The sequence below is a fragment of the Aotus nancymaae genome, unplaced genomic scaffold (genome assembly GCF_030222135.1).
Source record: "Aotus nancymaae isolate 86718 unplaced genomic scaffold, 86718_ANA_hifiasm-v0.15.2.pri h1tg000028l, whole genome shotgun sequence".
Classification (NCBI taxonomy): Eukaryota; Metazoa; Chordata; class Mammalia; order Primates; family Aotidae; genus Aotus; species Aotus nancymaae.
The window spans coordinates 14804817-14816174 of NW_026988441.1; the positions used below are offsets into that span (position 1 = coordinate 14804817).

The 11358-nt window shown below is 48.7% G+C and overlaps 1 pseudogene; it reads right to left on the bottom strand.

Annotated features, from left to right (window-relative positions):
* Nucleotides 1–999: 999 nt before the first annotated feature.
* On the bottom strand, nt 1000–9604 carry LOC105707627 (ATP synthase subunit g, mitochondrial-like; annotated as a pseudogene).
* Nucleotides 9605–11358: the final 1754 nt, after the last annotated feature.

The following is an 11358-nucleotide window of genomic DNA, read 5'->3' on the forward strand; positions in this document are numbered from 1 at the left end:
TTGCTCCTAACCAGAGCTCAGTCAGTGCTGGGGGTCTGGGAGTGGGGTGGAGGCTGTGGAGCAGGTTGCATTTGACAGCCCCGCCCCCAGCTTTCCATCCTGCTGTTAGAAACCCCACTTCTCCTACCTACTCCCCAGATTCCAAGCATTCCCACCTACACCGCCCCCCCTGCCCCACCCCGACCCCCACCCCCGCCGTCCCGGGACCTGGCGGCCCTACGCCATCCTTAGCCTTCCATTTTGCTCCTAGTGATCGCAATCCTCCCAAGCCACCCCCAGATCCCTTAGAGTCCATCCTGGCCAGAGAGGCCGCATCCTCTCTGCCCATCCCCAGCCACACAGCTCTTCCCCGATCTGCACCCACTCCCCACCCCCAGCGCTTCCCCCTACCCCAGCTCCAGCCCGGTCTCCAGCTGCCAGGCTGGAGCCAGGTCGGGACCATCCGGGAGCGGGGTCGCCCTCCCGGACCCCGGCTCACCCTCGTGGGCGCGGGCTGCCCGCACGCGCGTCTCCCGCCACCCGCGCCGCCGCGGTATTTATGAGTTTGCGGGTGCCGAGGCCGCCTGACGCCTACAGCTGTCCCAGCCCCGGAAGAGCCGGGCGCCTCGGGGTGACGGACTCCCCAGACAGCCAGGGCCCCGGGTCCCACAGGTCCGGCCGGTCCCGGGCGCCCCACGCCCACCCGCCTACCCCCCGCAGGGCGTGGCGCGGGAAGGGGGACCCAGGAAGGCTTGGTACGCCGCCGCCGCCACCTCCAAGCCGGCCACCAGGTGAGCGCCCGGGCAGGTCAGCCTGCGCTCGCCCCTCAGGTGCCCACTCATCAGCTGGGGACCCTCCCAGGGCACGGACACCGGCCCCTACCTTGGCCCTGCCGGATCCCCACCCAGGTACCCAGATGTGCAGGTCCCGGGGGATCCCCAACCTTTCCAGCCTGCCTGCATCTTCCTCGCAATTCCTTGCGGCCACCACCTTCTCCATGCTGAGCCCACTGACTCCTCCTCAGAAGCCCGGGGCACCCTGAAAACAAAACCGGAACCCCGGAATTGCTGTGGGCTTTCTGAGCTGTGCGACCTGGGTGAGTTACTCAACCTCGCAGAACCTCAGGTGTTTTCACCTGTAAAAAGGAGGTGATGATCGTCTATACCCCATGGGCTGCTGTGAGGAGTAAACCAGTTGATGTCTGAAACTTCGTGCTGATAACAGGGCCCGGCCCAGAGTAAGGGCTGGATAAGAATCAGCTGTTCTTTTTGTCGTTATTAATGCATCAACTCCAGAAGCTGACGTCTAGGGAGCAAGTTAGCTTTCTTCCCTGTAAACCTTTGCAAGCTGTTTGAATGTGGGGAGGGCTTGCCACAAAAGCAGCAGCAGGAAAAGTCTAGGGGGTCCGGATTTCCAGTTTCCCCATCGTATCCTGACTGCAGATGCAATGACCCGCCACCACGTGGCTTTGTAAATTCAGAGTATATAGACTTCTACTGGTTGTGGACACTAATTTCAGAAATTGGCACTAGGCGTGTGGGAAATTCAAAACGAGCCTTTTGCACTGTTTTTTTTCCTTCCCACTTCCAGAGTCTCCATTACAGCCTAAAATAGAAAAAAAAGCAGCTCTATTAGCCAAACTTGAGTACCCACCACTCCTGTGGCCACCAGTGATAACCTCCCCTTATTCTTAGTTCTTCAGAATGGGAGGTTCCTAACCTTTTACGTGATGAAGGTGTCTCTGGCAAGCTGGTTAAGCTCTTCTCAGGATCATGTTGATACATGCATAAAATAAAGGTACAGAATTACAAAGGAAACCAGTGCTATTGAGACTGTGTGTGTGTGTGTGTGTGTGTGTGTGTGTGTGTGTGTGTTTTGAGACAGAGTCTCACTCTGTTGCCCAGGCTGGAGTGCTCTGCAACCTCTGCGTCCCAGGTTCAAGTGATTTTTGAGCCTCAGCCTCCCGAGTAGCTGGGACTACAGGCATGAACCACCACGCCTGGCTGAAAACTGAGTTTTAAAAACACACACAAATATACATGCATATATTTCTGTTAGCCATCAGAGTGATGACATTATCATGGATCAGGTAGTCTCTGGAGAATGAAAAGGACAAACATCTTAGTGTAATTATAAAAATAGTTTGACCTCACTAACCCCCTGAAAAAGGTCTTGGGGATCCATAGGTGTTTGAGAACTGCTAAAGTGTAGTAAAAGGAGAGGTAAAAACACATTTCCCCTATCCAAGTTCATGTAGCTCCTGGATTCCCAACCACCAGCCCAGGTGAAAAAGGCCCACTGGAATTCCATCTGGTTGAACCCTGACAGGTGGGTGAGGGTGGATAGCTCAGGTGTAAGCTTGTGGTGGGAAACAGAGCATCGACTCTGGGGCTAGATAGCCTGTTCATAAATCTCTCTCAGCATTGGCTAGCTTAGACAAGTGACTTAACCACACGGTGCCTCAGTTTCCCCATCTGTGAAATGGGAACAATAGTAGTGCCTTATAGGGTTGTTGCAAGGATTAAATAATGCGTAGATAGAAACCCCTTAGAACAGTGCCTAGCACAAAGCAAGTGCCCCCATTCAATTTTCTATTTATTATCATACCCAAGACGTCTACTCTGCCCAGTTTGAAAGACAGGGTTATAATAAGCCTAGTTTTCTAAGTCATTTTACTCCATCGCCCAAGCTGGAGTGCAGCGGTGAGATCTCAGCTCACTGCAACCTCCAGCTCCCAAGCTCAAGCGATTCTCATGCCTCAGCCTCCTGAGTAGCTGGGATTATAAGCGTGTGCCACCACACCTGGCTAATTTTTGTATTTTTAGTAGAGACAGGGTTTTACTGTGTTGGCCAGGCTGGTTTTGAACTCCTGACCTCAAGTGATCTGCTCACCTTGGCTTCCCAAAGTGCTGGAATTACAGGTGTGAGCCGCTGTGCTCAGCAAATTTAAACCTTTTAAATTATGAAACGTGATATACATGCAGAACAGTACATAGACATAAATGTCCCACTGAACGAATATGACAGAGAGAATACACCTGTGTGACTACCCACCAGGTGAAAGAAAAATAATCTTACCTAGGCTTCCCCCAAGCCCCCACCTGCTTCCTCTCCAGCACAGCTTTCTCCTTTCGGTGAAGGAATCAGCTTGACTTTTACCTGACTTTGGTTTCCCTACCTAAGTATGCCTCCCTATACGCAGTGGTTTCATTTTGCCTAGTTTTGCACATGGTGTAAATAGAAGTATACGGGATGAACTCTTTCACTCCACTTTATGATTGGGAAATTTACCTGAGTCGGGCATATAATTGAAACCCATTTTCCTTCTTATTGCCAAGGAGCACTCCATTATGTGAATACAGCCCCATTTATGTATCAGTGGCGGTTTTTTGTTTTGTTTTGTTTTTCGTTTCATTTTTGCGACAGTTTTGTTCTTGTTGCCCAGGCTGGAGTGCAATGGCACGATCTCGGCTCACTGCAACCTCCACCTCCCAGGTTCAAGTGAGTCTCCCGCCTGAGCCTCCCAAATAGCTGGGATTACAGGCATGCACCACCATGCCCAGCTAATTGTGTATTTTTAGTAAAGACAGGGTTTCTCCGTGTTGGCCAGGCTGGTTTTGACCTCCTGACCTCAGGTGATCTGCCTGCCTCCTCTTCCCAAAGTGTTGAAATTACAGCATGAGCCACCGTGCCTGGCCATCAATAGTTTATTTATCAATTTATTAGTTGGTTTATCTATGAAAACCAATTGTCAATGGAAATTTGAGTTACTTCCTTTTTTTTTTTTTTTTTTGGCTTTTGCAAATAGTGCTGCGTTCAACAATCTAGTATGTATTTTGTTAAACATATGTACACATTTCTGTTGGGTATAAACCAACGCCAGCCGTGGTGGCTCATACCTGTAATCCCAGCACTTTGGGAGGCCGAAGTGGGTGGATCATCTGAGGTCAGGAGTTCGAGACCAGCCTGACCAACATGGAAAAACCCTGTCTCTACTAAACATACAAAATTATTGGAGCATGGTGGTACATGCCTATAATCTCAGTCACTTGGGAGGCTGAGGCAGGAGAATCATCTGAGGTCAGGAGTTCGAGACCAGCCTGACCAACATGGAAAAACCCCATCTCTACTAAACATACAAAATTATTGGAGCATGGTGGTGTGTGCCTATAATCTCAGTCACTCGGGAGGCTGAGGCAGGAGAATCGCTTGAACCCGGGAGGTGGAGGTTGCAGCGAGCCGAGATTGTGCAAAAAAAAAAAAAGAGAGAAAAAAAAGCCTGGGTCATAAGGTGTATATATCTTTATCTTCGGTAGATACAGCCAAAGAGGTTTCCAAAGTGATTGTAATAATTTCTTCTCCTCCCACCAGCCATGTTAGAACATTTCCATTGTTCCACATCCCTGCCAACACTTGGCACCAATAAAGCATTGTCAGGTGCTTTATTTTTAGTCATTCTGGTGGGTGTTTAGTGGTAGCTCATTGTAGTTTTAATTTGCATTTCCCTGCTGAGTAATGAAATTGAACATCTCTTCATTTGCATATCAGCCTTTTGGATATCCTTTTAGTGATGTGCTTGTTCAAGTGTCTTGCCCGGTTTTCTATTGGGTTGTCCATTTTTATTGGTTTATTTATTTTATTTTTTTAGAGCTAGGGTCTTGCTCTGTCACCTAGGCTGTAATGAAGTGGCATCATCAGAGCTCACTGCAGCCTCTACCTCCCTGGCTCAAGCAATCATCCCACCTCAGCCTCCCAGTAGCTGGAACCACAGGCAGGTACTACCACTGCGCCTGGCTAATTTTGTTTATTTCTATCTCTATTTATTTATTTATTTAGACAGTCTCACTCTGTTGCCCAGGCTAGAGTGCAATAGCAAGATCTCTGCTGACTGCAACCTCTGCCTCCCAGGTTCCAGCAATTCTCCTGCCTCAGCCTCCTGAGTAGTTGGGATTACAGACGCACACCACTACACCCAGCTAATTTTGGTATTTTCAGTACAGACAGGGATTCACCATGTTGGTCAGGATGGTCTTGAACTCCTGACCTCAGGTGATACACCTGCCTCAGCCTCCTGGACTCAAATGATCCTCCCACTTTGACCTCCCAAATTGTTGGCATTATAGGAGTGAGCCACTGCACCTGGCCTCTTCTGTTATTTTTCAAGAGCTTTCTCATTTGAGTTACCCTTAGGTTGGCAATTTCTCTAGAACTGATTTTTATGTGCAGTGTGAGGTAGGATTTTAAATTTTATGGCTAATAAAATAAAATGAGTCTTCCTTTCTTTCTTTCTTTCTTTCTCTTCCTTTCTTTCTTTCTTTCTTTCTTTCTTTCTTTCTTTCTTTCTTTCTTTCTTTCTTTCTTTCTTTTCTTTCTTTCTTTCTTTCTTTTCGAGACAGAGTCTTGTTCTGTCGCCAGGCACCAGGCTGTAGTGCAGTGACACGATCTCAGCTCACTGCAACCTCCACCTCCTGGGTTCAAGCAATTCTCCTGCCTCAGCCTCCCAAGTAGCTGTGACTACAGCTGCATGCCACCACACCCAGCTAATTTTTGTATTTTTAGTAGATGGGGTTTCACTATGTTGGCCAGGATGGTCTCAATCTCTTGACCTCGTGATCTGCCCACCTCGGCCTCCCAAAGTGCTAGAATTACAGGTGTGAGCCACCATGCCTGGTCTGAGTCTACTTTCTTAAGGAGACTTCTTTTTTAATAAGTATTTCCCCATTATGAATATAGTAGCAGCATTAGCCGGGCTTGGTGGCTCATACCTGTAATCCCAGTGCTTTGGGAGGCCGAGGTGGGTAGATCATGAGGTCAGGAGTTCGAGACCAGCCTGGCTAACATAGTGGAATCCCGTATCTACTAAAAATACAAAAATTAGCCGGGCATGGTGGTGCATGCCTGTAATCCCAGCTGCTCAGGAGGCTGAGGCAAGAGAATCGCTTGAACCTTGGAGGCAGAGGTTGCAGTGAGCTGAGATCACGCCATTACACTCTAGCCTGGGCAATGGAGTAAGACTCTGTCTCAAAAAGAACAAAAAACAAACAAAAAAAAAACTAAAAAAGAAAATATTAGCATCTCATTACTGAAAACTTAGAAAGAGCCAGGGAGGTTTGTTCAAGGAACTAACAAACCTGGGTTTTTATTTGTTTTCAGAGACAGGGTCTCACTCTGTCACCCAGGCTGGAGCACATTGGTGCAATCATAGCTTCACTGTGACCTCGAACTCCTGGCCTCAAGCAATCCTCCCACCTCGGCCTCCCAAAGTGCTGGGATTACAGGTGTGAACCACTGCACATGGCCACAAATCTGGGTTTTGAATTCTGGTTCTGCCACTTTGTGACTGGGTAACCTTCAGTGAGTGTCTGCCCCTGTGTTAGCCTCGGTGACCTGATATCTAAAACTGATATACAGTGCCTACCTTGCAAGTGCTCGGAAAGATACAGCATGTAAAACGTGTAACCCGGGGTGGGGCACCAAGAAAGAGCTCCATATATAACAACTGCAATTATTTACAAAAGATTTCATTCACTCACTCAGTGGCCATTGAGAAGGCTTGCAGCATTTCTTCTTATACACAGGAATTGGGTTGAATCACAATCATACCACAGTCTGATGCTATTTTTACTGGACTCTTCTAAACATTCTTTGCTACTGGCTCATAATATTCCATTGTGTGGCTTACTTCACCCTATCTGAGAGATGGCATTCATGGAGAAAAGCCAGGGCTTTGGAAGGGCTTTGGAGACACCCCCTGCACTCTGACACCCACTGAGACAACCAGAGGGGTCCTCTGAACACCTGAGTGAGATCACATCTCTCCCCCGCTCAGAGCCCTCCTGATCCTCTCACTCAGGGGAAAGCCAGAGACCTCCCGGTGGCCCATGAGACCCCATGTGACCCGCCCATCACCTCTCTGTCCTTATCTCTCACTACGTGCCCTCACCCACGGCTGGTTCAGGCACGAAGCTTCTACGCTGTTCTTTGTTTTTTGAGATGGAGTCTTGCTCTGTCGCCCAGGGTAGAGTGCAGTGGTGCAGTCTCTGCTCACTGCAACCTCCACTTCCCAGGTTCAAGCAATTCTCCTGCCTCAGCCTGTGGAGTAGTTGGGACTACAGGTGCCCACCACCATGCCCAGCTAATTTTTGTTTTTTTTAGTAGAGGTGGGGTTTCACCATGTTGCCAAGGCTGGTTTTGAACAGCTGATCTTAAGTGATCTGCCCACCCCGGCCTCCCAAAGTGCTGGGATTACAGGTGTGAGCCACCTCGCCCGGCCTCTACACCGTTCTTTGAACGTTTCAGTCACGTCCCCAATTCAGGGCCTTCTCACTGCCTGTTCCCTCAACCTAGAACATTCTTCACCTGGGGAAGGGGCCCTATAGCCCCTTCTCTCCTTCCCTCAGGCCTTACCCAGATGACACTTTCTCAGGGAGCCCTCCCCTTGACTAATATAAAATTACAGTCTACCTCCACACATTACTCCCCACCCCTCAAGCCAAAAATCTGCAAACGTTTTTTGGTAAAGGGAAAGATATTAAATATTTTAAGATTTGCAAGCCACACAGCCTCCGTCACAGCTACTGGACTCCGCCATCACACAAAAGCAGCCGTAGACTTTATGGGACCCAATGAGTGTGTGTGTGTTCCAGTAAAACCGTACAGAGACCCGGCGCAGTAGCTCATGCTAGCACTTTGGGAGGCCAAGGCAGGAGGATTGCTTGAGGCCAAGAATTCAAGACCAACATGGCCAACATAGTGAGACCTCATCTCTAAAAATCAAACAAACTTACAGACACTGAAATTTGAAATCAATATAACTATAACTTCCTTTTCTTTTTTTCCTTTTCTGAGACAAAGTTTCCTTCTTGTCACCCAGGCTGGAGTGCAGTGGCACTATCTCAGTTCACCTGCAACCTCCACCTCCTGGGTTCAAGCAGTTCTCCTGCCTCAGCCTCCTGAGTAGCTGGAATTACAGGCACCCACCACCACATCAGGATAATTTTTGCATTTTTAGTAGAGATGAGGTTTCACCATGTTAGTCAGGCTGGTCTCGAAATCTTGACCTCAGGTGATCTGCCTGCCTTGGCCTCCTAAAGTGCTGGGATTATAGGTGTGAGCCACCTTGCCCGGCCGAAATTCATATAATTTTCATATACCAGAAAATATTACTTTGTTTTTGGTTTTGTTTTCCAACCATTAAAAAATGTAAAAATCAACCAAGCACAATTGCCGACGCCTGTAATTCCAGAGCTCTAGAAAGCCGAGGCAAAAGGGTCACTTGAGTCCTGAAGTTTGAGACCAGCCAGGGCAATACAGCAAGACCCCATCTCTTAAAAAAATACTAAAATTAGCAGGGCATGGTGGTGCATGTGTGTAGTCCCAGCTACCTGGGAGGCTGAGGTGGGAGGATTATCTGAGCCTGGGAGGTTGAGGCTGCAGTGAGCCATGATCACACCACTGCACTCCAGCCTGGTGACAGAGGTGAGACCCTGTCTGGAAAAAAAAAAAAAAATTCTTTAAAGTAAAAACCAGGACAGGCATTGGTGGCTCATGTCTGCGATCCCAGCACTTTGGGAGGCCAAGGCAGGCAGATCACTTGAGGTCAGGAGTTTGAGACCAGCCTGGCCAACATGGTGAAACCCCGTCTCTACTAAAAATACGAAAAATAGACGGCGGCAGGTGCCTGTAATCCCAGCTATTAAGAGAATCGCTTGAACCTGGGAGACGGAGGTTGCAGTGAGCCGAGATTGTGCCACTGTACTCCGGCCGGGGTGACAGAGACAGACTTCATCTCAAAAAGAAAAAACAAAACAAAACAGTAAAAACCATTCTTAGATTGTAGGCTGGATCTGGCCCCCGGGCTGAGGCTGCTGACCCCTGCCCTAAGCTTACCCTGGCTAATATTTGTTTCGTGGCATTCATCACCTTCTAATAGACTGTAATAGTTACCCGTTTATTATGTTAACAGTCTAGCACCCCTCTGGAGCCGTCGGCCCTGGCTTCCTAACAGCTCCAGGAAGGCAGGGATGTTGGCTGTCTGGCACATAGCAGGTTTGCGGTGAGGATTTATTCAACGATCGAATACATGGATGAATCCTAGTGACTACTGGAGCCTGTACCCATTCTTGCTGCCCAACTAAGTGCTGCATCCTAGAATTCGAGATTGGGAGGAGGAGGTGAGTGTAGAAGCATCTTCTTTTCTTTTCTTTCTTTCAGTTTGTTTTGACAAATCTTATTTTATTCGGATAGCAGTCTGATCACATGTGGTCCAACAACACTCAAATAATAAATCAAATGTAACCACATGCTAAAGATTGGTCTTCGGACATTGTAGCAAACGATGCCACGGTTGCCTACGATCTCTCCGACGTAAAAGCACAGCAGCCCCTCCGTGGCCTGCAAACCATTCAGCACAGCTCCCTCAACTGGGAGTGGTTCGAAGCTACCAGTCTGAGCACTCTTGAATATTTTTCAGGCTCTGAATACCTCTAGGGATCTCAGCAGGGGTGGGAGGAGTCAGCTCAATCTCGGCATAGCACCGAAATGTGGCCAATTGAGGCTTCGAATAAGTCACAGCAGCGTTCACCAGCGCCAGGGTCTCCACAAGGTTACGGATAAATTGGGTCATGGTTCTGGGCTGGAGAGTCCGTCGCCCCGAACGGCTGGCTGAATGCTTGCTTGCTTCTTCATTATATTTTCATTAAGTACTACATAACACACCGCATCACCTACCGGGGTAGATGAACATAACTGAGTTATTTTTTCATCAATCAGGAAAATGCTTCCTTAATCAATGTTCTCCAAACCCTTTGACACATAGTAAGATCAACTCCAGAGATTCGCCTCTTTCCATCAAATTCCAGATAGTAAAATGAGCAACCCTTTTTTCCTTGCCCCCGTGAATGAAACTGTGGATGGACTAAGTAGCCAGTTCTGGAATAAGCAAGCACATACCCAGAGTGGCGAGTCTGGGGAGAATCTCAAACACATCTCTGCCCCGTTACCCAGGCCAAAACCCTACTTATGGGTCCTGCTCTCCTTCCTTCCTTCCTTCCTTCCTCTCTTCCTTCCTTTTTCTTTCTTTCTCTCTCCCTTCCTTCCTTCCTTTTTCTTTCTCTCTTTCTCTTCCTTTCTTCCTTCCTTTCTTTCTCTTTCTTTCTTTCTTTCTTTCTTTCTTTCTTTCTTTCACCCAGGCTGGAGTGCAATGGCACGATCTTGGCTCACTGCAACCTCCATCTCCCTCCAGAACCATTTCCTCTATCCCAAACTTTGAGCTCGTTGATTTCATTCTGACTGTGTATGATGTCACACGTCAGGGGACCTGTGAGCCACCAGAGGTGACAGCATGCCCGGGTCACAGCTCACCTCCCAAGAGATGCCACCCTGCTTCAAATTACAGCAGGAAGGAAGAGTGACTCACCCTCTCCAATGGGGTGGCTTCCTGTGACAGACCCAGGACAGCCCATCCAAGGCTTCACCTCGTAATCACGGCCACAGCCAGTTCGCTGAAGACTCACTGTGAGCCATGTGTGATAGCATGGATTCCTCACTGCTTTGCATACTCCCATTTTCTATTACAGAAGAGGAAACTGAGGTTCAGAGAAGTGAGCTCACTTACCTGACATCCCACTGTCAGTAAGAAGAGCTGGGCCACGTGCAGTGGCTCATGCCTGTAATCTTAGCACTTTGGGAGACTGAGGCAGGTGGCTCGTCTGAGGTCAGGAGTTTAAGAGCAGCCTGGCCAACATGGTGAAACTCTGTCTCTACTAAACATACAAAAATTAGTCGGATGCGGTGGTGGACGCCTGTGTTCTCAGACACTCAGCAGGCTGAGGCAAGAGAATCACTTGAACCTGGGAGGTGGAAGTTGCAGTGAGCTGAGATTGCATCACTGCACTCCAGCCTGGGCGACAGAACAAGACTCTGTTTCAAAAAAAAAATAGTAAGCTGAGATTCATTCCCTTGTGCCTCCTTGGCCTTAACCACCAGGCCCCACTGTCTCCAATTCATCCCTCTGCCATCTCGTCCTGGATTTCAGGCCTCAAGTCCTGTGTCATCTCCCAGCACGTGTTTGTTTTTGTCTTTTTTTTTTTTTTTTTTTGAGATGGAGTTTCACTCTTGTCGCCCAGGCTGGAGTACAGTGTTATGATCTCGGCTCACTGCAACCTCTGCCTCCTGGGTTCAAGTGATTCTCCTGCCTCAGCCTCCCGAGTAGCTGGGACTACAGGCGCGTGCTACCATACCTGGCTAATCTGTGTGTTTTTTTAGTAGAAACGGGGTTTCACCATATTGGCCAGGCTGGTCTCGAACTTCTGACCTCAGATGATCTGCCCACCTCGGCCTCCCAAATGCTGGGATTACAGTCGTGAGCCACTGCGCCCA